At 42.4% G+C, this 24,962-nt stretch overlaps 1 protein-coding gene across 3 annotated transcripts in view; it reads right to left on the minus strand.

The window, feature by feature from the left end:
• The window catches only part of LOC105022924 (RNA binding protein fox-1 homolog 3), a 377,689-nt gene extending 359,888 nt beyond the window's left edge, over positions 1–17,801 (minus strand). Inside the window, exons 1-2 of one of the 3 annotated variants that reach the window (XM_020051116.3) lie at positions 17,677–17,801; positions 10,029–10,162 (exon numbers count right to left, since the gene is read on the minus strand). The gene's annotated coding sequence lies outside the window, so the exon portion shown is untranslated. Of the gene's footprint in view, positions 1–10,028; positions 10,183–17,676 lie in introns of those variants that run through there. The other 2 variants (XM_010891694.4, XM_034295097.1) reach the window with 2 other exon arrangements.
• Positions 17,802–24,962: the final 7,161 nt, after the last annotated feature.

Raw genomic sequence — 24,962 nt, forward strand, 5'->3', positions numbered from 1 at the left:
CATCCAAGCCCGGCTGAAGTTTGCAAAAACAAACATCAAGTACCCCAAAAGCACATGGGAAAATGTGTTATGGTCTGATGAAACCAAGGTTGAACTTTTTGGCCATAATTCCAAAAGGTATGTTTGGCGCAAAAACAACACTAAACATCATCCAATGAACATGGTGGTGGCAGCATCATGCTTTGGGGCTGTTTTTCTTCAGCTGGAACCAGGGCCTAAGTTAGGTGGAGGGAATTATGAACAGTTCCAAATACCAGGCAATTTGGGCACAAAACCTTCAGGCGTCCGTTAGAAAGCTGAAGATGAAGAGGAAGTTCACCTTTCAGCACCACAACGACCCAAAGCACACATCCAAATCCACAAAAGCATGGCTTCACCAGAAGAACATTAACGTTTTGGAATGGCCCAGCCAGAGCCCAGACCTGAATCCAATTGAACATCTGTGGGGTGATCTGAAGAGGGCTGTGCACAGGAGATGTCCTCGCAATCTTACTGATTTGGAGCGCTTTTGCTTAGAAGATTGGGCAAATATTGCCACGTCAAGATGTGCCATGCTAATAGACTCCTACACAAAACAACTGAGTGCTGTAATAAAATCAAAAGTTGCTTCAACACAGTATTAGTTTAAGGCTGCACACACTTATGCAACCAGGTTATTGTGAGTTTTTTATTTCCCCCCCTCTAAGATTGCAGTTTGTTTTTCAATTGAATTGTTCACGTTACTGGTCCCATTAAAGGTGGAAAAGTTCTGACATGATTTATCTTTGTCTCATTCTTTTACATCACAAGAAACTGGCAATTTAAACTGGGTGCTCATCTGTGCATTTCAATTTAAGAAATTATATAAAATACTTACTACAAAAAGAATTGCCTATATTTGGAGCATCAGAAGAATCTGCCCTAAAGAAATATCATAATTGGATAATGTATTCAGCTACTGTACAACAGTGCGCAATTTACTTATTTTTGAAAATGTTTCTCATATTTCACCCAGTTTTTGCACCTCCCAATTTCCTGATATCCAATTCTCTATAATGGCCTCGCCTCATCTCAAAAACTCCACAGAAGGTACATAGCGAAACATCGAAATGCGTTTCCTCCAAGCATGTCTCACCAAGATGTTCAGATTTTTTTCACACTGCTCGCTCAACCAGGAAGTGTTTAACTGGTACACGTTTTCTTGAGGGTAACACATTCCCCAGCTTTACAACCATGATTAAGATTGCAGGCGTCTGTCCTTATCACAAGGAGTTGCTAGAGCGTAACGTGACAAGATTGCCCTGCATGACTTTAGACCAGCACCAGGCAGCGCCAAATCACATCGCCCTATGCTAGACCTCCATGTATCGTAGGTACACTGTGACCAGAATTCAAAGACAGTGACGCAGTTGTACTTAGAACACTGCGCTGGGCTAGTTTCTGAAGTCAGGTCCAGCAATGGCTGTCATATCATAATATCAGGGTACTACTGGACTCTGAAAATGGTATTGTTGGGTGACCCGGTTGAACAGAAATATGGGCTGATCAGTGGTTGGAGTTGAGATGTACTGGGTTACCTAATGGCACCGTACCAATTGACAATGGATGGCTAGAGAGGTTGTTTCTCCAGTTGGATGGGGAGGGAAAGGATAGGTGAATGAAGGGACAATCCTTCTATAGAGAAAAGGAGAAAGTGGGGGGAGGGTTTTATGTGGTTGGTAGGTTTTTGTGCGGAGAAAAAGTTAAGTTAGGAATATTAGATATGAGAGGGACAAATGCAAATGGTTAAGCAAATTTACCTCCATATAAATAGCAATTCAAAATAATTATGTAATGAAAAATCTTGAGATAAAAATATGCTGAAGGTAATTTGTAACTAACAGCAAACCAATGTATCCACTGCTTGGATAATATGATGACTACACATTATATTATTGGTCTTTCCGTTTTAAGGCTGCTCCAAATGACTAATACACAGCTAGGACACAAGAAGAATAAATTGCTGTGCAACATACACTCACTAATCCCAGGAATGAACAGTAAACATTCCAAGAGATGGATAAATAAAAGTAGGACGTACTTTTTTTAAACATTCCATGGCCTCAGGGCCACCAGAAATAAGACTCTGTCTCCTTCACAGCGGAGGTTTGACTCTGGATATAAGAGGGGACGACACAGCAGGAGATTACCCCTAGAAACTCCATGTTTGGTTGAGCCTTGGCTTCCAAATCCCTCAATAATGAAATTATGTCAAATTATTACTTCCAATTAGAATTAAATTAGAGCACATTAACCTCTACAGCAAGGACCTCACCGTGCCTGGTAGAGAGGGGGTAAAACACACCAGGATCCTGGTCAAATATACACCTCACACATCCTCTGCGTAATCTGCCGACACCAGAGCGCTCCTAGTTCTCCACCAACATTTCATTTATAACAGCGAAAACATATAAAACACCATAGTGTGGCAAGCAGCGAGGGGCAACCAATCAGTGGTGAGGATCAAAAGACATACGTTCAAGGAGAATGAAATGCCCCCATTGATTGGCCGCTCTGCTTTGGTCCCACCGTACAGCGATTCTCCAATCGATACCGGAGAGATAAGCAGCCATCAGCGGTTGACATTGGTGACGTACTGTACCACCAGCACGTCTGTATGTGGGCAGGGCAGGCAGACGACCTCTTTCTGCCTTGGTCACGCCACATTCACAACGCTTCAGGCTGAGGAAGGACAATGAGGGGAAAGCGGTGCGTCCTCAGTAGAAACAAACCACCAGTAAGGGGAAGGTTAGATGTGTTCTCTTGTTTGCATTGGATTGGTATGGAGGAACCAGTGGTCAAGTACGGTTTGTATAACCCAGAGGAACACTGGTTCATCCACATAACACACCACAGAGCAGTTTAGTGATCAAACCTAGGTGCTGAGAGACCTAGCTCATCCTTGGCCATCCATTCAACTTATCATCTCCAACATATAATCCTCCTCTTTTGATGGCACGATACCATAGCTGCTTATGGGCTAACCGGCTGGTTTTATCTAGTCGGGGCAATTGTCTCACAAGCTTCTAGAGAACAAAGACACAAAAGCTAATTGCTCACAGTGGGTCAGCAGGGGGTTAAAGCTTTAGAAGGTGAGTGCAAAGCACAGCGACACTGAAAGTAGGATAGATTACCCAAAAAGGAACCACGGTTATCGCTCTGTTTGTTTTCAAAAGACAATAATGAAATAAATAAAGAAAAAAATTGCTGGGAGAAAATGAAATGATGGCGTAGTGGTGTTTTGTGAAATTGTGCTGTCAAACGATTTATCCTTTCTAATTTCCTGGAGCGCAGATGATGGAGCATGTGCACTGACAGCTGAATAAAAGCCTGCCTATTTTCTCACCTCACAAACATTTTTAAGAAATATTTATAAACGTAATAATTTAACAATTACTCCATGTCAAATGACAATTGACAGACACCGTGACCTTGTGACAGGAAATGTTTTAGCCACAGACATGTATTAAAGTGTCAAGGATGACAGCTGCGGTGCAATAAGTGCAGACCACATTGACATACAGTAACTGCACTGTAGACCAGGCAACAAACCAGTGTAAAGAACTTCCAAGTGCTGGAGAGACAATTCCCTTCCCCCCCATTGCTAAGGCCTAATCGTTTTGAAGATTTATCTCCCAAACACTTGAAATATGACATGATATTTTAGCAGGGGTATTGTGAAATGAGACGTGTGGTGTCCTGTCAGTAGGATTAACTCAAATTATCTGAAGAAAACTGGCCAATCCCCTACATACAGCACTATCCAAGCGTCCCAGTCTATAGAACTACACTGATGACCAGTCGTGGTAATTCTATAAAACACGATTTCAAATAATTTTTCTACAACACCAGATACAAATAAATAATATGCAACGCTGTACGTCGTGTACATCACAATTATGACTATTGGAATCCAGTTCCTCTGGCATTTCTGAGTTGGAGCTTATGAATTGTTCTGAAGGCCCCGGGAAGTTGTGTATGTTGCGTTGAGGTTCTGCAGGGAGGCCGCGTAGAGAGGAGCTACGATAGCTGTGTGGGAGCCCTGGCAGGACGGGACAGTCCCAGTAGCGTGCCGGCAGCACCCCGGCGGAGCTGTCATATCCCTCCCCTGTTACAGGTGCTCCACACAGGGGAGCTGGCAGCCCTGACGGACGCCTCCTCCCAGGGATTTATGGGAAACGACAGGCCTTTCTAAATAAAGCCAGAGAGTGGCGAGGGAGGAAAGGAGACAGTTCCAAACGGCCAGCACACAGGGGCTGACACAAGCTGGAATTTATTTCCTCATCTCTAACCGGCAGGGCAGTTCCAAAATCTGCTCTTCACGCTGTAGACCTTAGAAACAGAGAAGAGCGGTACGCCCAGCTCCGCTCTTCATCTGCTCTTCATCCGCTCTTCATCCGCATGCCTCTGTGTTTGCGGGCAACGGTCTGCCAAGTCTTTCTACCGGCGAAAATCACATTTGCTACATGGCTGACTCTGGATGAATTATTTCACATTTCACTTACCTTTTCAAAGGTTAATCTACATCAATGACGCTAAAGGAAAATTTCACAGCTACAAATGAATAGCTCCCCTTCTTCTAAATCTAAAGGCGTGGAGCATTGGGGTGCTTAAAAACTCAATTTTAAACTTAATCATTTAACCGTTCTGCAGCATATCTGAATGCGCACGGATCGCCAGGCGACTGAATTTCTCTGCATTTAAATATGGACTATTTTTAATTGAGCAGAAACTGCAGAGAACAGTGCTGAAATAATACTGGGGCTGAAATATCATTACACTGATGGAAGCTGGCCTCTCTGGCCCCACACTTTCATTGGCAGCATGCAGAATAAATGTGTGGTTCAATCCAGACACATCAATGGCTGCAGAGGCAGAGTAATCGACTTTCGGACAAAATGGTGTGGAAAACGACGTGTTCTGCCCAAATCCAACCTAGTGCACAAATGGACATAGTATCAGTCAGATGCACACCAGTATTGGCATTTTCACAAATGTGACTGGGCGGATGATACAGGAGGACTGATGTGATTGGGCGGATGATACAGGAGGACTGATGTGATTGGGAAGATGATACAGGAGGACTGATGTGATTGGGCGGATGATACAGGAGGATTGATGTGATTGGGCGGATGATACAGGAGGACTGATGTGATTGGCCGGATGATACAGGAGGACTGATGTGATTGGGAAGATGATACAGGAGGACTGATGTGATTGGGCGGATGATACAGGAGGATTGATGTGATTGGGCAGATGATACAGGAGGACTGATGTGATTGGGTGGATGATACAGGAGGACTGATGCGCTGGACCAGTGCTTCAGATGGAAACTAGCAATTCCAACCATGCCATCTGGTACCAAAAACATCTGCACATTCTGCTTTTTGTCTGAATCGTTTGGTGAGAAAAGGATGTTTCAAGATGTTGCTGCACCATTTTGGCATTATATGTCCACAAAACGACACACACACAAACACATGCGCGCACACAAAAGAAACAAACACACATACATACAGACACGTATCAGTAATTTTTGGAAATTGCACATTCACCATGACACACAGTGATAAAAAGTTTGAACAAGATCGTTTACAATTCTTTCCCACGTAATGGCAGATCGCATTGCTAAGTACTCCAAGCAGACCTCAGTGTATTGATTGGCCCACGTAGTCACATGGAGTATGTCAAGCTGAGTGAGCCACTTCCCCAGTGTAAAGCCAATGGGGCGCAGTCCAAAAGCCAATATTAATAACCACAATAGGACACAGTTAAACATTGATTATGTAAAGTACTCTTTACTGGCTGTTTCATCTCTTACACCACACACTGATGTGAGGCCACTCCCCAACCAACTCTACCCACTGATACTCACCGTATCTTTCTCTACGGCCTGTAAAAGCTACACGCATTCACAAAGAGACACACACACACACACACAGCCACCAAGAGGATCAAGCGCCTGGAGCTTTTCGTAGTGAGGCATGCTCTTTCCTCATTAGGCAGCATACGTGCCACTCTGCAGAATAAAACCTCACTCTAATCACGGTCACCAGACCTGGTCTGGAAAACACTTAATTCATGTTAGGCCCCGGCTCAATTGGATTCAATGCTGAACAGCTTTGCGTTTTCAGGTCTGTGTGTGTGTTTGTGTGCACCGATATATGTTTCGAGTAAGGATGTGTGCGGAGGTCACGCATATGTGCATGTGTGCGAGTGTATGCCCATGTATTGTGTGTGAGTGTGTGTGTGTGTGTGTTTGTAGTCTGTCGATGTAGGACACCCTCTACAGACTGGAGATGTTCAAGTCATCCCCCACAACAATTTCGGTAGGACACACAAGAACTATCCATGGACCAATTGCTCGCAAACACACACCCACACAGACACACACAAATGAAAAATACCCATATCAAAACAACCTGCTGGTCAAACAAATCTTTCCCGAGTCTACAATAGGAGAACAGAGTAAAAGCCTTTTGTTCCTTTTGTTTCTCTCGTGGTGTCTCGGTCTTTGATGTGTGTGGTTTGTGACAGACCATGTCTGCCACTCTACCTTTTATTTCTCCTTCACTATTTTATGAACTGAAATGGACTGCTTAATCGGCGGCTTTGCAGAGCAGATTTATTTATGTTTTTTTTTCCCTAAAGGCAGTTATTAATATCATAAATATTTGATGCTACTTTGTGTGACCCTGGAGAGACTGACAACAAAAGTATGAAGGTCAACACTGTGGACAGGCTGATTAAATGTCTACTGGGTGACCAGGCCCACAAACCTCAACGGTGGGCCTGTTAAACTCTCCAATGAAATGGACTAAATAAACAATGTAGTCATAGAACATGTTTACGACAGAGCCTAGGAAGACTTTGGGGCATGTTCCTGCTAACATTGAAGTTGTTTTGTGAGATAAAACTAATTCTGTTCCCTCTGATAAGCGACCTCCAAAATGTGGCAAATTAAGTTTTATGGTAATGTTTTCCATTTCCTCAGCGGCTCCCTGCCCTATAATTACCATTTTTTTCACTGAGGTCTGAAGAGAAACTACCTTTCAAAGATCTGTTAAGGAAACCACTGAATTCTGTTTTGTTGTCTTATGCCAGTGGAAAAATACAATTTCCTTCAGTTTCTGCTTACCATATTGATTTGTTGCCGTGAGTGTGTAAACCATGTGTATTGCCTGGTTGAAAGTGATGTACCTAAACAGTACATACAAATACCTAGTATAGCGATACAACCTCCACAATGTTTATTAGACTGACTGGTAAATAATCAGAATCATGCCAACATGTAGGTCTAGCTACAATACCCAACAAAAAAACACTTGAATGCGCATACACTGCAAGACGTTGGCACATTTGGAGATAATGTTGCCAGGCTTATTAAAAGTTTTGCAAGTAAAGATTCCCAATACCCAAAGGTCTGCTTAGAAAAGTCATAAAGTAAACGGAAAAACACCCGGAAAGTCTAAGGAGTCTAACATGCGACATTTATCTAACCTAAGAATGTAACTTCACCTTTACATCCAGCTATGGTTAGAAAGCCAACAATATTAGGCCAAGTCATCACTTGACCTTGTCATGTTCTCAATCGTTCCTCATCCCAACACTACTCATGCATACAGTGTAACTGAGCCTGTACAGATTGAAAGACTACCATTTCCATACCATATTTGATCCAGTATCGACCAGTGAAACCACTCACCACCGATGGAATCAATTAACTAAGATTCTGCTAGAAAACATAAATAATATAGAGAATGACATTCACTTAGCAATATTTTCCCCCTGCCTTCCCAAGACCCGAAACTTGAGAAGGAATACCACAACAGTTTTATTTTTATTTTGTCTGTCTGCTTATTAGAAGGTAGATGTATGCAACTAAATATGTTTTCCAGCACATAAAGTAATTTCCTTTCCACAAACATCTTCCTCTAAGAAAATAATGAGCCAGAAAAGAAATGGGGGGAAGCCTTTGAATGCCTTAGTGATACCAGAACATTACCAACTTCTCAGTAAATATTGGTATGAATTCTGCATGAAAGCTGGAGGCAAATTCCAAAACGCTACATTAATTGAGAATGCTTAAATGACTTTCTTTCTTGGATGATTCTTCTTGTGCTTTCTCTTTGTGTTCTGAATATCCTTTGATAATGTCTCGGGGAACTTTCTGTGGGTTTTCACTGCTCTGGTGGCTGTGTTATGTAGGCCACTCAGTCAGTAGGGCCTTTGATAAGTATCGATCCTGCTCCTTACTTATCACATAAGTGGGAGGTAAAGTGGGGCCTTGTGAGAACAAAGCACATGCTGAGGAATTTGTCCTTTTTGGAAAAGGAATGCAGCTGTGAGGTTTATTCAAAACATCGGGTTCAGGCCTGTTTTGAGGATACGCTGGAAAAGGGAACGGAGTCTCTCTTCCTCTTTACCAACTTCTGCTGACGCATCAGCAACTAAGATGCTTCTTGGGCACTGGAGTCATCGATCTCTGATCTCTCAGTCCGTTTCCATGGGTGTGTTATATTCCTGTATGCATCAAACATCCCAAACCTGGGTGCTCTCTCAGCCTCGGCAGTCTGGCAATAGTGGACGCTTTTCATGTCACGTGATATGTGACGGGCAATTATATATTACCTACAAAAGCGTTTGTAAACCCTGATAAAAACAGACCTACGTCCACAAGTGATCTTATTCTTATGACATTACAAGAGAACCATTATAATACACTCACTAGAATGCAGCGGCAGGTTGTGGTTATCCAACCTAAAGCAAACACGGACAGAAAATACATGTCGGCCTTTGGGACACATAATCAGGAAACTGTTGGTGTGCACCCCGTTAATGATCTCTCTTGGCGTTGACAGATTGTATTCATGTGTTTGCTTTATGTGTTCAAGCTTAAGTAAAAAGCCCAGGCATAGCACATGTGATATATAAACGGTAAGCCATTCCCCGTCCCAGCATGCTGCCGTGGGTCTCTGGCACCAGAGCCAATGGGGTGTGTTTAAAGGAGAGTAGGGGCTGCAGACACCACGCCAGGCTCTCCCCTGCCTATATTACCACTGGAGCTGATGACAAGTGCAGAGCAGCCTTCTAGTGGCTTTAATACAGCATGAGGATTCTCCAGGGGAAATGCAATCTGTGTCCTCTGACCAGATCCACTGTCTGCACTTCCCCGCGTGTGAGCCGCTATCGAATTATACTCCCTCTGCTCGAAATGGGAGAGGGAAATAGGAAATCGTCTTGGGCCAGAGATGTGAACCAGAAACATAATCAAAAAATTGTGCAGCACATCAGTACAGATCTGCACATAGCTCAGACATCCTAGTAGCTGAGCGCTAAACAATAAGCAATGGAATTGCTTGGAAATCTTCAGCGCTTGAAAGAAAGGACGCCCCCTTTTTTTGTTTACCCCTAGGCATCTATTGGCTTATACCAGCTTAGACGTTTAAGATATGAGATAAGAGGGGTAAGCTTCCCTGATATGTTTTTCTACCTGCCTCTATTGGCAATATAACGAGACAGCAAGGACAGAAAAATCCCCAACACATTACAGCCACAATGTTGAACAGCAGCCAACATTAGTCTTTCCCATTAAACATCTGTCAACATACTCACACCATTATAGTTGGTTTCACACAATCAAAAAAATATATATGTGGTGAAGTATAGTGTATTCCATACGTAACAGGACGTTAAAAGGAAAATGTAGATGGTATGCAATGTTCATTTATTAATACCTACATTATTTACTGTGGAAGAACTGCACAGTATTAAGCAACTATAGCAAAACATGTTTAGCACATACCAGCGCATACATTTCAACACTTTAAATTCTGCCTGTATGTTACAAAGGCACTGCTACAAATAGTTATGCATTGTGTACTGTGTGAGGGTGAATGCACGTGTTTGTCTGTTTGTCTGTGTGTATGTGTGTGTGTGTGTGTGTGTGTGTGTGTGTGCGCGCCAGTGTTAAGTCTCTGACTGAGAGGTGAAAGGACTGCTGTACTCACTGTTGTGCTCGTTTCCCTGCGGTCTGTTGGCGTGTCAGAGTTTCATCCTCTCAGCGGTCTGGCTGGCTATCCTTGGGCTGGGCAGGGGGCTTTCTCTTTCTCTGCTCTGGAAGCGCTGTGGTAGAGAGACTCAGCTACAGACAGAGAGAGAGATAGAGAGCAAAAGAATGAATGCAACACCGAGAGAGAGAGAAAGAATGGGGGAAGAGAGACGGAGAGAGAGAGAGAGAGAGAGAAAGAGAGCGACCGAGAGGAGCGAGGGGTGGCCTGCGATTGGCCTGTCAGTCCGGGAGGGGGAGCGTCGATCTCAGTGGTGTCAGAGTCACGAGCGACGAGTCTGTTTGCTCCCTATTTCAGAGCCAGAACAGTCAGCCACCGCAAGGCTTCCGACAGCACACACTGCTCACTGACTGGCTGCTGCTCACACACTGCATCTAGATCACAGCAAGGCAGAGGGGGGAGGAGGGGGAGATAAATAAGGAGAGATGAAGAAACCGTGTGTGTGTGGGGAGGGGGGGTGATAGAGAGAGGCGGATGGATAGAGAGGGCTGATGACAGCTTAAAGCTGAAGCTTCTCCATGGCTCCTCATCAATGACAGCTACTGAACAACAGAGAGAGAGGCATCCCCCTTCTCTCCGTGCACTCCTCAGCTCTAAATCACACGTGCGCGCGCACACACACACACACACACACACACACACACACCTACACACATATCACTCCTCTCCCAAACCATCCCAATTACCATAGCCCTGGCTGGCAGATGTATTGGAGTTGTCAGCTCTCAAGCTCGGCTCGGGGAGAGATGTGAGGCTAACTTATCTCATCTTATTTAACTGGGCTGTAATCAGAAAACAGTGGCAAGCTCATTTAGGGCCGGGCTGGATGTGCAGCGTTCGGGGCAGAGGAGACAGACATAAACAGCAATTAGCACATCCCAGGTCACAGGACAGCGCCCCACAGGTCCCATTAAGGCCATTAGCACTCTGGGCTAAATCTGAAACTGATCCCAGACCAGGGGGATAGGCAGCAGCATTGCTGAGAGGAGGCAGTGTGCACTGTAACATTTAACTGGTCAGGTGTCACTCTAGTTTTGAAGACCGATCATCAACAGATGTGAGGGCAGTCATTTGAGATGAAGTGTGGGAAATTAGATATAATGTCAGTTGGGTTGTAAAAATGAATTTACAGATGTTCTAACCTCGTCCCCAGGCTGAGCCTGGAACAACTTCTTAAGTTTTGAAGTTCACCTTTTGGTCACTACTAAGTAATGTTTTTGTTATTGTTTAATTATAGAAAATTACAATAATGCAATGTGGGACTGTAAATGTAGGCAGGACTCTGACAGAAAAAGGCAGTGATACAAACAAAAGCATTCCCAGTGACTTAAGACTGAAAAGAAAATGCCCTACTTTCCACCTAAGTTAGCAAATCTATCTGAGCTAGCAAGCTAATGCCTCACCTAGAAGAAAGACTACCTCCTTAAAAAAATTTTGTAGGTGTACAGATGGGTGCAAAGTTAAAGGAAAACCTGAATAAATGAGTAGAGAAACATGATTCAATTAACATCCTTTCATGCCCTGTGGCAGGTATAAAAATGCTGATCAGGCCCAGTTGACCTGAAATTTGGTTCAAGATGGCAAGAGGAACGGATCTAAGTGACTTTGCTAGAGGGTTCATTATTAAGTCTTCTCCAGAGTGACAACAACCCCACCCACAGGGCATGAAGGGTCAGTAAATGGCCTGGTGAATATGAAAATGCTATGAATCATATGTTATGGCCTTCACAGTCACCAGATCTCAACCCAGTTAAACTCCTTAGGTGGATTCTGGACCAACGTGTTAAACAGCGCTCTCCACCACATTCATCAAAACACAGAATGAGGGAATATCTTTGCAAAAAATGGTTTTCCATCCCTCCAGAAAGGTTCTAAAGGCAGGTTAAAGTTGTTCTGGTGGCCCGACACCTTACTGATACGCGTGTTATGTTGGTTTATCTTTTCATTTGTCACTTGCCTGTATACCGCGGATGTCGTGAAAGATATCCCAATGAGGAGTGGCACTCCATTAAAAACTGATTCTGTATATTCTGTAGTGGCCATCACTGCATGGGCTCAGGAACACTTCCGAAAACCATTGTCTGTGAACACAGTACGTCGCTGCATCCACAAATGCAAGTTAAAACTCTACCATGCAAAGAAGATACCAGATATAAATTAGATCCAGAAACACCGCCGCTTTCTCTGGGCCGGAGCTCATTTAAGATTTACTTTGGTGAAGTGGAAAACTGTCCAGTGGTGTGACAAATCAAAACATGAGATTAGTTTTAGGAATCATGGACGTTGCAACGTCCGTGGGCTGAAGAGGGACCATCCGGCTTGTTTTTAGCGCACAGTTGAAAAGCCAGCGTCCGTGTTGGTATGGGGGTGCATTAGCACACATGGCAGGGGGGACTTGCACGTCTGTGAAGGCACCATTAATTCTGAACAATACATACAGGTTTTGGAGCAACACATGCTGCCATCCAGAGAGCGTCTTTTTCAGGGAAGGCATTGCTTATTTCAGCAAAACAAGGCCAAACCACATTCTGCACATATTACAACAGCAAGGCTCCACAGTAAAAGAGTCCGGGTGCAGAACTGGCATGACTGCAGTCCTGACCTGTCACCCATTGAAAACATTTGGTGCATTGTGAAACGAAAAATACGACAAAGGAGACCCAGAAATGTTGAGAAAGCTGCAATCCTATAACAAGCAAGAATAAGAAAACATTTCACTTTCAAAACTACAGCAATTGGTCTCCTCAGTTCCCAAACGCTTACAGAGTATTGTTAAAAGAAGAGGTGATGCAACACAGTGACAAACACATGCCACTGTCCCAACTTTTTTGAAATGTGTATTCAAAATGGGCATGCATTTTTCCAAAAACAATAACATTTCTCAGTTTTCACATTTGATATGTTTTCTTTGTATTATGTTCTATTAAATATAGGGATAAACGATTTGCACATCATTGCATTCTGTTTTTATTTGCATTTTAGCAGCGTCACAACTTTTTTGGAAACAGGGTTGTACATGATTGCCTGTTTCTTTTACTTCGGAAGAGAAGCAATACTGCAATCACAATACCACAGAACAGGCCCGGCGCCAGGACAAAGTGACTGATGGGGCAGAAAATAATGGCAAGGGGGCTAATCTTTTTTTGGATATTTAAAACTTCAACTGAGGGGGCTAAGCTGGGCGCCGGGCCTGCCACAGAAGCTGTGCTTACTCACAATACTACTTCCACACTCTGAATGGTCAAACAAGATTGGTTATTTAGCTTCCATAAAATTGCTGGGATGTGTAGCTAATGAGCGAGCTAACGTTAGCATTTCTAGCCATTTGACTAACTTTGCTAACTAATGACAACACTGCCATCTGTCTAAGTAATTTAGATTACATGACGAGGAAAGAATTATTGTTTCCAACATAATATTAATATTATCAACTTCAGCAATACCAATGGATTTATATGCCCCTAGCATAATTTAGTTTGTGTATTTACTTTATTACTGTTAGCGTGTGCAGTTCCCACAGGCTTGAAATGTACATGCCTTTGTAAAAGTAAATCCAACAGGCCTACATAGGAAGTAAGAACAGTGGAATACAGGAAACATACAGGGGAGGGTGTAGTGGGAGATTGTTGAAGTTTCACGATTGCTTTCGAGACGGCAATTTCTGGCAGCATTCCAACAGGGCCTTTTTTTCCAACGACCAAAAACACTATGAAGTATATTGGTTTTGACATCTTCTGCCAAAATACTTAGTTTGACGACAAATGTCACGGTCTGTCTTTTTGCCTCATTAACTATGGGGCCCGGCACACCATCAGAGTAGCTCCAGTCTGCTCCCTCCGTTGTCCCACACAAAGTCCCAAGAATCCTATTCTGCGTCCTCTTCACTCCAACAAATTCAATTAAAAAGAGAAATTGCCAATTAGATCAGCGTTATGATCCTATAACAATGATCTCATCTGTAATTCATTGGCTTGGTGCTCCCTGGGGGGATCCCACTTGATACAGTGGCTCTGAGACTCCTTGGCATTCACCTCGGCCTGTGTGGCGTGAGGTGGGGTGAGCCACGCTCTCCTCTCGGGCCCCGTTCAACATCCAACCTGCCTGCCTGTACTGCTTCACCTCCACTGCTGGCCTGCAGCAAGAACACTGTACCACACACACACACACACACACACACACACTGTATATAGTGTATATAAATATGCACACACACACGTACGTGCACACACACACACACAGTGATTTGCTTTGTTTTCATATGCATGAGGTTCAGTTAGCAGGTTGCTGGTGTTCCAAGAGGACAAAGAGCAGCCCTCTTAACACACTCAGTCATTCAGACACATGTCCATTGTTGCCCCTGGTAGGAGAACCCACTGCAATTTCCCCTCCTTAATTCAATTAACTGAATTCCAATATCAGAAAAAAGGGTGGGTGGGCGGGCCTTTGCAGAGCCCACTGAGAGGCTCCGGGCGAACAATAACACTGGAGAGTGTTGAGTCGAGGGTGGAGATGAAGGCAAGGTTTACCATCCAGGCACCCTAAAACTGTGTGGGTCTTGTCTCCAGCCATGTGACTGAAGCCATGCTGGTGAGGTGGACCCTACAGCACCAATAAATAAGGAATGCCTGCAACACCATACCATACAGTCGTACAGCCAGATAGTGTCCACGTCTCTATCTGTCTCTACAAAGTTGTTACTTGGCAACATTTTGTACTTTAAAGAGGTTTTTATCTTATCACCGCCTCTAGTGGGATATATTTAGTCCTGGGGTGCAACACACACACACACACACAGTGATTGCTCTGCTTGGCTCGTTTAGCACTTCTAAGGCAGAGATCCCCTGAGGCCAGCTATCACATCCTGTTACCGTGGCACCCAGACATGTCCAGACCCACCTGGCTGCTCTCACCTCAATCTGGGGAAGACAGGAGGCACTGGAACCATGTCACAAAGGGCACCGACAGTGAATCACACACAGTGAATCACAGACGCACAGAGACACACATTGAATCGCACTCACAAGCACAGGTGCAGAGGCACAAACACAGAATCGTTGGCACACAGAATCGCAGACATAGCCACAGACATCAGTAGACACCAAATCAAATACAAAACCACAACAGCCAAAACACATTTTCTTTGTGTATTTTGTCACATACATATTAAAGCAGATGTTGTTGCTACTAAACAATCAAAAAGATTTACAGTATAAAAAGCTTTAACGTATGGAAGCATGTTTTTTTACATGATTACCTGGAATATGTTTTCGGAGAACCAATACAGTAATGACAACTATTGGAGTTAGGCATTCAGTTGCAGAGAACAATCTTACGTCATACATATAGTTAGCGCGTTCCATTTGTATTCGGAGGAAGTTTCAACTGGAACGCCCCTTCAACTCGGAATTCCAACTCGGAAAGTCGGAACAACCCCACTAATCCAAGATGGGAAATGTTTTACAAGCAGCACCTTAAAAAACGGGCATTACAGGTATGCTATTTAGCAGACTAGTGTTATAAATAGGAAAATGATGTTTATAGTAAACGTTATAATATTGTGAAGAGCACTCGCCTGTTACAGGTTAGGCTACAGTTACAGAAATGCGGTCAAAATATTTTCTACACAATGAAATACAATGAAAAACATTGTATATATTCAGAAAAGGCAAGCGCAACAAAGGCTTTAATGGGGGCGTCCAACTTGTTTTCTGACTTTGGACACTGGAACGCGATCAACTCGGGAGTGACGTCATTCCCAATTCCAGTTCCAGCTTCTGAGGTAAATTGAACGTAAGTGAACTCGAATGCCTGTGTAGTCACGTGATGGCTCTGACAGCCTGGCGGGCAAAACATTGTTAAAACATGGCGGCCCACCGGGAATTCTATGGAGCTAGTGCACAAGCCGGTCAAATGTTCTACTTTTGCAGCCCATGAGTGTTTAGAGTGTGTTGACAACTATCTGTGCATTCAGTCAGGGTGGGGCAATAATGCTCTTGTTTTGGAGGGGAAGGAGAAGAAATCTTTCACTGTCAAAGTGGAGTTACCTAAAGCTAATTGACCTAAATTACTGATGGTTCTATGGGTGGTCAGTGTAGCTTAGTGCAGCCACTAAAACCCAGAACCTGGTGAAAAATGTACCCGTAAAAATATAAATGTTTTCCCAATGTCAGGTAAACCATTGTTACTGTTTAAATGACCCACCATTGACAGCCTGGGTTGTTGTGGAGAAGGTTGGATTGGTGAGTTTATCTCCTGCATTCACTTTGTTATTCATTTAGCTAACGCTATATGTTTAACAAGAGAGTTTTGCTACCCTCACTAACGATAGCTAGGCCATTGGAGTTGGATGCATCGGTGCAGTCAAAAACAGACTATCATTCATTACAATGATTACATTTAGATCTGATTGCAAATACTATATATATACACTCACCTAAAGGATTATTAATGTTTTCTTGGCACACTTTAGGCCCCTTAGTGCCAATTGGGCATCGTTTAAATGCCACGGCCTACCTGAGCATTGTTTCTGACCAAGTCCATCCCTTTATGACCACCATGTACCCATCCTCTGATGGCTACTTCCAGCAGGATAATGTCACAAAGCTCCAATCATTTCAAATTGGTTTCTGGAACATGACAATGAGTTCACTGTACTGAAATGGCCCACACAGTCACCAGATCTCAACCCAATAGAGCATCTTTGGGGTGTGGTGGAACGGGAGCTTCGTGCCCTGGATGTGCATCCTACAAATCTCCATCAACTGCAAGATGCTATCCTATCAATATTGGCCAACATTTCTAAAGAATGCTTTCAGCACCTTGTTGAATCAATGCCACGTAGAATTAAGGCAGTTCTGAAGGCGAAAGGGGGTCAAATACAGTATTAGTATGGTGTTCTTAATAATCCTTTAGGTGAGTGTATATATATATATATATATATATATATATATATATATATATATATATAAATGTGGTTAGCGTATCCAATGAAACTGCAACTATCTGTCATTTTGAGGTTAAAATGACAGATTGACAAGTTGTTGATAGTTGGCAATGGAAGGAGACATTCTTTTGCCCGCCAAGTGGGCGTCCTCATATGCCGTGACGTTAAGTGGAAACTATCAATACAGAGCATGACTTGAGACCTTTCTTTTGCACATCGTATGTAGAAGAAATTCGATGATGACAGAGTAAAACGGCCCTAAGCCACGCCTCCGCGGAGGCTCACCAAAGCAGCACACGTACATAACAGTTGCAAATACTGATGGCAGGAATGATGCTACAAGATAATACAGTAGCCTGGTTTCAAAGAAACATTTGCCAAAACCACACAACTACTCACACATTGTTTCAAGACCACGGACAGTATATGCTGTCTGAGAGAATAAAGTCTCCAGCATGCAACAATAAAAAATGCACCAGAACATGTCATGTACTTTACCCAGTACTCCAATTGCAAAGTAATTACCTTTGTTTTTACCACACAACCAGTGATCTAAAGTTGAAATAATATTTTACACATTGTATTCAAAATAATTTTAATGAGAGAGCAAAAGCAAGCTGTAGATGAAAACAAAAATCCACTTACCATTATGATGGTCATTTAAAATCGAAGTCCATTCTCCTTTATAAAATAAGCAATGGCATGTTCATATAGCTTGTCTTTTAAATGTTAAATCCGAAAGAAGTTATTTGCATGCTTGATTAAGACTGTCGGCCATCGTGACATACACTCACTGCAAAAAGCTAGCCAGTTAGCTAGGCTCAAGCGAGAGAAAATATTATAAGGCTCGTTATTGGCTCTGAATTTGAGACGTATACTTAGGCGGCATCATACAGTTGTCCCACTTATTACAAGACAATTTGTGATTGGTTGATTCTACTGTCATTCCAAAATGCTGCTCTAACTGAAGTTAATGTCAATGACGTTGGCTGGTGCCTTCCAGAGCCGTTGAAAAAGAGAGTTGCGACACTCCCATAGACCGCCATAGGAACTTTGGAATGCGGAAGTAACACGTGTCGTGGAGCAGCCAATAGTTCCAAACACTGATAGTTCCAGCACTGAAGACCATTAATATTAGGAGCTTCCGAAGTACGCTCGCTGGTAAATTGATGAAATTATTGTAATTTTGACCATTAAACACATTTTCCGACCTCTCATGAATCTAGTCAGTAGTTTTGTTTTATGTAGCCAGTTTTAGTTAATGTTTATTGGAACATAATAGATTAATTGTCTTGTCAGAAGTGGCTGTCATTGAAGATTTGGGGCAAAAAGATGTACCTCCGACATAGAAAATAGGCAAAGAGACCTGGATATGCAGGAAAATGACACCAGGTGCTCTGGACTTTATGTATGTAAATGTAAATGTGTGTGTGTGTGTGTATATATATACATACATACATACATATATATATATATATATATATATATATATATATAACATTTATATATGATGGGTTAGGGTTAGTTGTGTACATATTGATACTTAAGAGTAGGCCTATACTAGTCTGTACAATGTGTACATCATATCGTATGGATGTATTATTAATTTTTTTGTGTGTGTGTGCTTTCTGATACATGGTTTAGTCTATGATTAAGGAAGGATGAATGGGTACATTGGCCATACTGAAATCAATCCCATTAACAGTTATGGGTCGTATTTAGGAACATATAATTCACTCAGTAATTATATCTCCGGTTTCATTTCATGAAGTTAATATTTACCGAACATTGCTGCAAATATAGTCGTTGCTGTAAATTTATTCTACGTTATGGGAGTCCATTTCCCTCCAAAATTAAACACAAAAATGTATTAATGCTGTTTCCGTCACTCTCCCCCCAGAAAAGTATATTGTATGCATTTAATGTTAGCGTAAACATAATAATCAATGTACATTATGCGTCAATATTTACCTATAATTGCTGCAAATATAGCTGCTGCTGTCTGTCCCGCTTAAACTCATTCAAACTGGTTGACAGCGCAGCTCTGTTTGGAACTACTGAGAGCTACATAAACCACGTGACTGCGTGGCGGCGAGATCATAGTGTGTCGCAACTCTCTTTTTCAACGGCTCTGCTGCCTTCTATTCAAAGCCCGATGGCCCAGCCAATGAGCATTGATCCCAGTGAAATTATTTCCACCAAGAAACTACCAAAGAAAAATTATGATTGGATATTTTTTTCTCTTTGATATGAACCCTTCTTTTTCCAACACGTACAGAATAAATTTCAATAGGTAGATCACTACAATTCAGACAAAAAATTATTAAATCAATGAAAATAACATTACAAAATATAATATATACAGTGGGGAGAACAAGTATTTGATACACTGCCAATTTTGCAGGTTTTCCTACTTACAAAGCATGTAGAGGTCTGTCATTTTTATCATAGGTACACTTCAACTGTGAGAGACGGAATCCAAAAATCCAGAAAATCACATTGTATGATTTTTAAATAATTAATTTGCATTTTATTGGATGACATAAGTATTTGATCACCTACCAACCATTAAGAATTCCAGGTCTCACAGACCTGTTAGTTGTTCTTTAAGAAGCCCTCCTGTTTTCCACTCATTACCTGTATTAACTGCACCTGTTTGAACTCGTTACCTGTATAAAAGACACCTGTCCACGCACTCAATCAAACAGACTCCAACCTCTCCACAATGGCCAAGACCAGAGAGTTGTGTAAGGACATCAGGGATAAAATTGTAGACCTGCACAAGCCTGGGATGGGCTAGAGGACAATAGGCAAGCAGCTTGGTGAGAAGGCAACAACTGTTGGCGAAATTATTAGAAAATGGAAGAAGTTCAAGATGACGGTCAATCTCCCTCAGTCTGGGGCTCCATGCAAGATCTCATCTCGTGGGGCATCAATGATCATGAGGAAGGTGAGGGATTAGCCCAGAACTACATGGCAGGGCCTGGTCAATGACCTGAAGAGAGCTGGGACCTTAGTCTCAAAGAAAACCATAAGAAACACACTACACCGTCATGGATGGAAATCCTGCAGCGCACGCAAGGTCCAGGCCCGTCTGAAGTTTGCCAGTGACTATCTGGATGATCCAGAGGAGGAATGGGAGAAGGTCATGTGGTCTAATGAGACAAAAATAGAGCTTTTTGGTCTAAACTCCACTCGCCGTGTTTGGAGGAAGAAGAAGTATGAGTACAAACCCAAGGACACCATCCAAACCGTGAAACAGGGAGGTGGAAACATCATTCTTTGGGGATGCTTTTCTGCAAAGGGGACAGGACGACTGCACCGTATTGAGGGGAGGATGGATGGGGCCATGTATCGCGAGATCTTGGCCAACTACCTCCTTCCCTCAGTAAGAGCATTGAAGATGGATTGTGGCTGGGTCTTCCAGCATGACAACGACCCAAAACACACATCCAGGGCAACTAAGAAGAGGCTCCGTAAGAAGCATCTCAAGGTCCTGGAGTGGCCTAGCCAGTCTCCAGACCTGAACCCAATAGAAAATCTTTGGTGGGAGCTGAAAGTCCGTATTGCCCAGCGACAGCCCCGAAACCTGAAAGATCTGGAGAAGGTCTGTATGGAGAAGTGGGACAAAATCCCTGCTGCAGTGTGTGCAAACCTGGTCAAGAACTACTGGAAACGCATGATCTCTGTAATTGCAAACAAAGGTTTATGTACCAAATAATTAAGTTCTGCTTTTCTGATGTATCAAATACTTATGTCATGCAATGAAATGCAAATTAATTACTTAAAGATCATACAATGTGATTTTCTGGATTTTTGTTTTAGATTCCGCCACTCACTGTTGAAGAGTACATATGATAAAAAATTACAGACCTCTACATGCTTTGTAAGTGGGAAAACCTGCAAATTCAGCAGTGTATCAAATACTTGTTCTCCCCACTCTATATAAAATATATTTAGATATGCATCTATCCTTAGGCCATCTCTGAGGGCATTGAGCGCCATGACGGTTCCCCACCGCCCATCACTGATGTTGGGGTCCAAATAACTCTATTTTATTTCATTTACACTTGTATTTATGGTTTGCTCTTAACAAAGGCATTCTACTCAAAACCACGTCAAAATTGGCTATTTTATGTGGATGTGACATGTAGTTGTAGAATTCTAGTGTTCCTGAAATCAAGATAAAACGAAGTTTTGTAACTCTCCAACTTTGCCCGTTGGATCTCTCTCACTGTGTGAGGTGGTAAGTTAAAGTTGATTACAATATCAGGCAGATACAGTTCCTAATTGTTCCCCCAATGGTGGTGTACAGTATTGTCCAGGAGGCCTGGAATTTGTCCAATGGGCCACAGCTTAGATGTTCTTAGGCACAAAGCATTGTGGAGTTCTTGGACAGAGTGCTATGCTGTGGCATACTGACCACATACTTCAAACCCCTGAGATGCTTACTGCTATTATAATTCGGTAACCAGTGCAATTAGAGCAGTAAAAACCGATGGGATGTCATTCCCTGTTGTATATGGTCTCGTACATAACAGCTTTCGGTTAATCAGCATTCAGTGTTCAAACCACCTGGATTATAATTAGGTTTTTAACAAGGTGCATAGTCGGCGTTGGGATTATATCCATTAGGTCTGATATCTGATTGGAAGTTCACTTTTACAATAGGCTACATTATTGGTGAAAACACAGTGTTTCAACCCAAACAAGTCTGATGGTTGAAAAAGAGCACTTTGTGTTTCTTTACTGTACTCTCCCACTGTCTCCTTCTCAGGGTCTGCCTGGGGGCAAGGTCCTTTCAGGCCATGACTTATCTCTCTGTGATAATAGCTAGATAATTAATGTCAGTATCTTGTTATTTAGGAGTAAGCCTTGTGTAATGTAATCATTCATTTTACTCTGTGAAGTAAATCAATTTTCCTATGATTCAATTCAAAGACCCATCCTTGCAGTAAACTCTCAATTGATTTATATTGCTTCCTTACATTTTATGATTCATTATTTTATCAGATAACCTCTTAATAAGCTTTGTTCATTCATTTTCAAAGTCTTGTATGGGTCACATGTTTAAGTATAGTATATTGTTTTCATGTTTACAGGATATTACTGGATTACAGAGTCATCTGTGGCACTGCTGAGGTGGCATGCAAATTTCAATTGGTCTAGAATGGCAGGTATGATGGAGGTGATGTGGTCCTTGACCAGCCTCTCAAAGTACTTCACAATGACTGAAGTGAGTGCTGCTGGGCAGTAGTCATTTAACTCAGTCACCTTGGCATGTTTCAGAACTGGAATATGTTTGTGGACATCTGGAAGCAAGGAAAAGCCACCTGGAAAAGGGAGAGGTTGTATTTGACAACAAGCACTCCCACTAGTTGATCTGTGCCTGAGGGTGTGAAAAGGGGTCTGGACCAGCAGTCTTGGGAGGATTAGTATGCTTGAAGTCCATCTCACATTGTCCATGGAAAACGTGAGCGCACTTTGCGCGTGAGCAGTCAGGACTCTTGCTAGAGGCATAGCATTGTTTTCTTCAAAACGTGTGACGAAGATGTTTAGCTCGTCTGGGAGTGAGGAATCCTGTCTGTGACACAACTGGTTTTTCCTTTGTAATATGTCATCGTCTGGAGTCACATTCTTCTCATGTCTGTCCCATGGAGCTGTGACTGTAATTTGTCTTTATGCTGACCTTTTGCAAAGATCATAGCTGGCCAATTTGTACTCAGCATTCATTTCCATTGTCTTACAGTTGTTACATGCAATGATACATGATTTCAGTTTTGGCGGCAGTTGCTGCCATTAATCCTCAGCTCATGGTTTGGATATGTCACTCTATTGACAACATCCTCAACAAAACTAGTGACACATGGGCCGAGTCCCTCAGCCATCTGCCCAGGCATTGACCTTTGACATTGCTCTAAATTCACTCTCTCTATACCCAAACCCCAAATTCTCCCGAATTATCCAAAAGAATATGAATGATCACCAGTTGTACGATAAGACCAGATTGACAAATGTCTTCACCTGTAGCTCTTTTAATTATTTGATTTGCAATTACCGGAAAATTGGTCAAATGAACATAGAATACAACGCTGATGGGAACTTCCACCGGGAATGATAGGTAAAAGAAATGAGCTACTGTACATAAGTCTTTTAAAGAAGTACCCTAAAAAGAAAAGTCTGCGTTCATCGGTGACTCACATTGATGGCTAGAGACAGTAAAAATGTAATGGCTACTAAAACAGGATACGGAGAATAGAGGCTGTGAGGTAGAGAAGGAGGTGGTGGAATGTATATGTATATATACATTCACTCACTCTCTCTCTTGAGAGAGAAGCAATTGGGTTGAGGAGGTGGAGGAGAGGAGGCCTGGCCGGTGATTAGTGCTCTCCAGCGGTGGTTGAGGCTGACTTGTCACAGGTTGACATGGGATGCAATTATGGAGGGGAAGTTTGCAGGGCCCTCAGGCATGTGCCAGCCATTCTGTCAACTCCGGCTGACGTGTGGGCTCTTGGCACCGGCATAGATGTCACCGGCGCTTACTGTACGCCTCACAACCGCAGCATTCCTAGAAAAATTGGCCTAAGTTTAACCAGGAGAGGTTGAAGAGGAGAGTGTGACGGTTAAAGGCGAAGGTGTGTGAGCGTGTGTGTGTGTTTGTGGGCGAAAGGTGGTGTGATGGATAGCGCTGCTGTAGAACAGCTGTTTTAACACCAGTAGGTTGTTAGAGGGTAGCTAGCAGGAGGTTTTACTGACCAAAGTAACAGTGCAGTGTGGTCAAAGATGTACACATGTAGTTGTCATCAGTATGGCCCAATAGCTACATTTTTGTGTTTTGAGAAATTGATTAACAGATTTTTGCATATTTTTGTGACTGCATACAATCTACATGATAAAAAGTTGAGCAACTATGGGTAATTCGAGCAGGATAATGTTAGCCACTAGCCATAAACTCTACTGTTAATGTGTTTGCCTTGTCTTCAGCCCTTCGTGCCCCCATGATTAATGTAATGTATATTCTTTGGTTTTCCCTACTTTATCATTGAAATAAACATTTGAACAGTCTACCAATCACCGCCTGCCAGCAGCATCACTTACTGAACTTATGGAATATCACGTTCTGTTGTGAGGGGCTTTTTGGAATACCCCTCGGTCTGTTGATCCAATTCCAAAAAATGAAGATGAAGCTTGTTTTGTGAGTTGACATTAAATCAGCTGGAATGGTGTTAATAAGCGCATACAATGAGAACAAACATTTCCATAGCATTAATGTTTTGTTTCATTTGTGCAGGGTGGAAATGTATTTAATACACAAGGCATTAATGTATTGCATTGCAAGGATGCCCTTTGTTCTCTTCGTTTAGAGTTACAAGATATGGAAAACCTGACTGTAATTCTCCAACAATTTCAACCACAAACAAGTAGCTTACTTCTGTCAGGCGAACAAAATTATCTTTGTCGTTTTGGCTGTGCATTTCATAGCCAGAGATACACACAGACATGTTTATAGTCGTCAATGGATGTTTTATAGAACAGCTCTTGAATGCCACTATCTGACATTTGGAACTATAAACTCATGAATACATCCTTTAGACTAAATGGAGTCTGGGAAACACAATGATGGCTTTACTGTACGATGCCCACAAGCCTATTTATTGATCTTAACGTAAGCAATAGTACTGTTGCTGTGCAAATGTGTAAAAAGGGATGTGGAAGCCCATTAATGCTATTTTAAAGATCTGATATCATTTTTTGTATATGGTTTCATGCACAATAAGAGTAAGAGATACATACAGGTTCTAAAACTCTCTATCAAATAGCTAAATTATTTGTTGTATTTTTTCCCACCAATGTCATAATATCCAATTAGTCATTAACGCCATACTTCAGCACAGCAACTCCCAGTGTACTTGAGACAGTTAATGTTGAGA

Source organism: Esox lucius, chromosome 11, assembly GCF_011004845.1.
Source record: "Esox lucius isolate fEsoLuc1 chromosome 11, fEsoLuc1.pri, whole genome shotgun sequence".
Classification (NCBI taxonomy): Eukaryota; Metazoa; Chordata; class Actinopteri; order Esociformes; family Esocidae; genus Esox; species Esox lucius.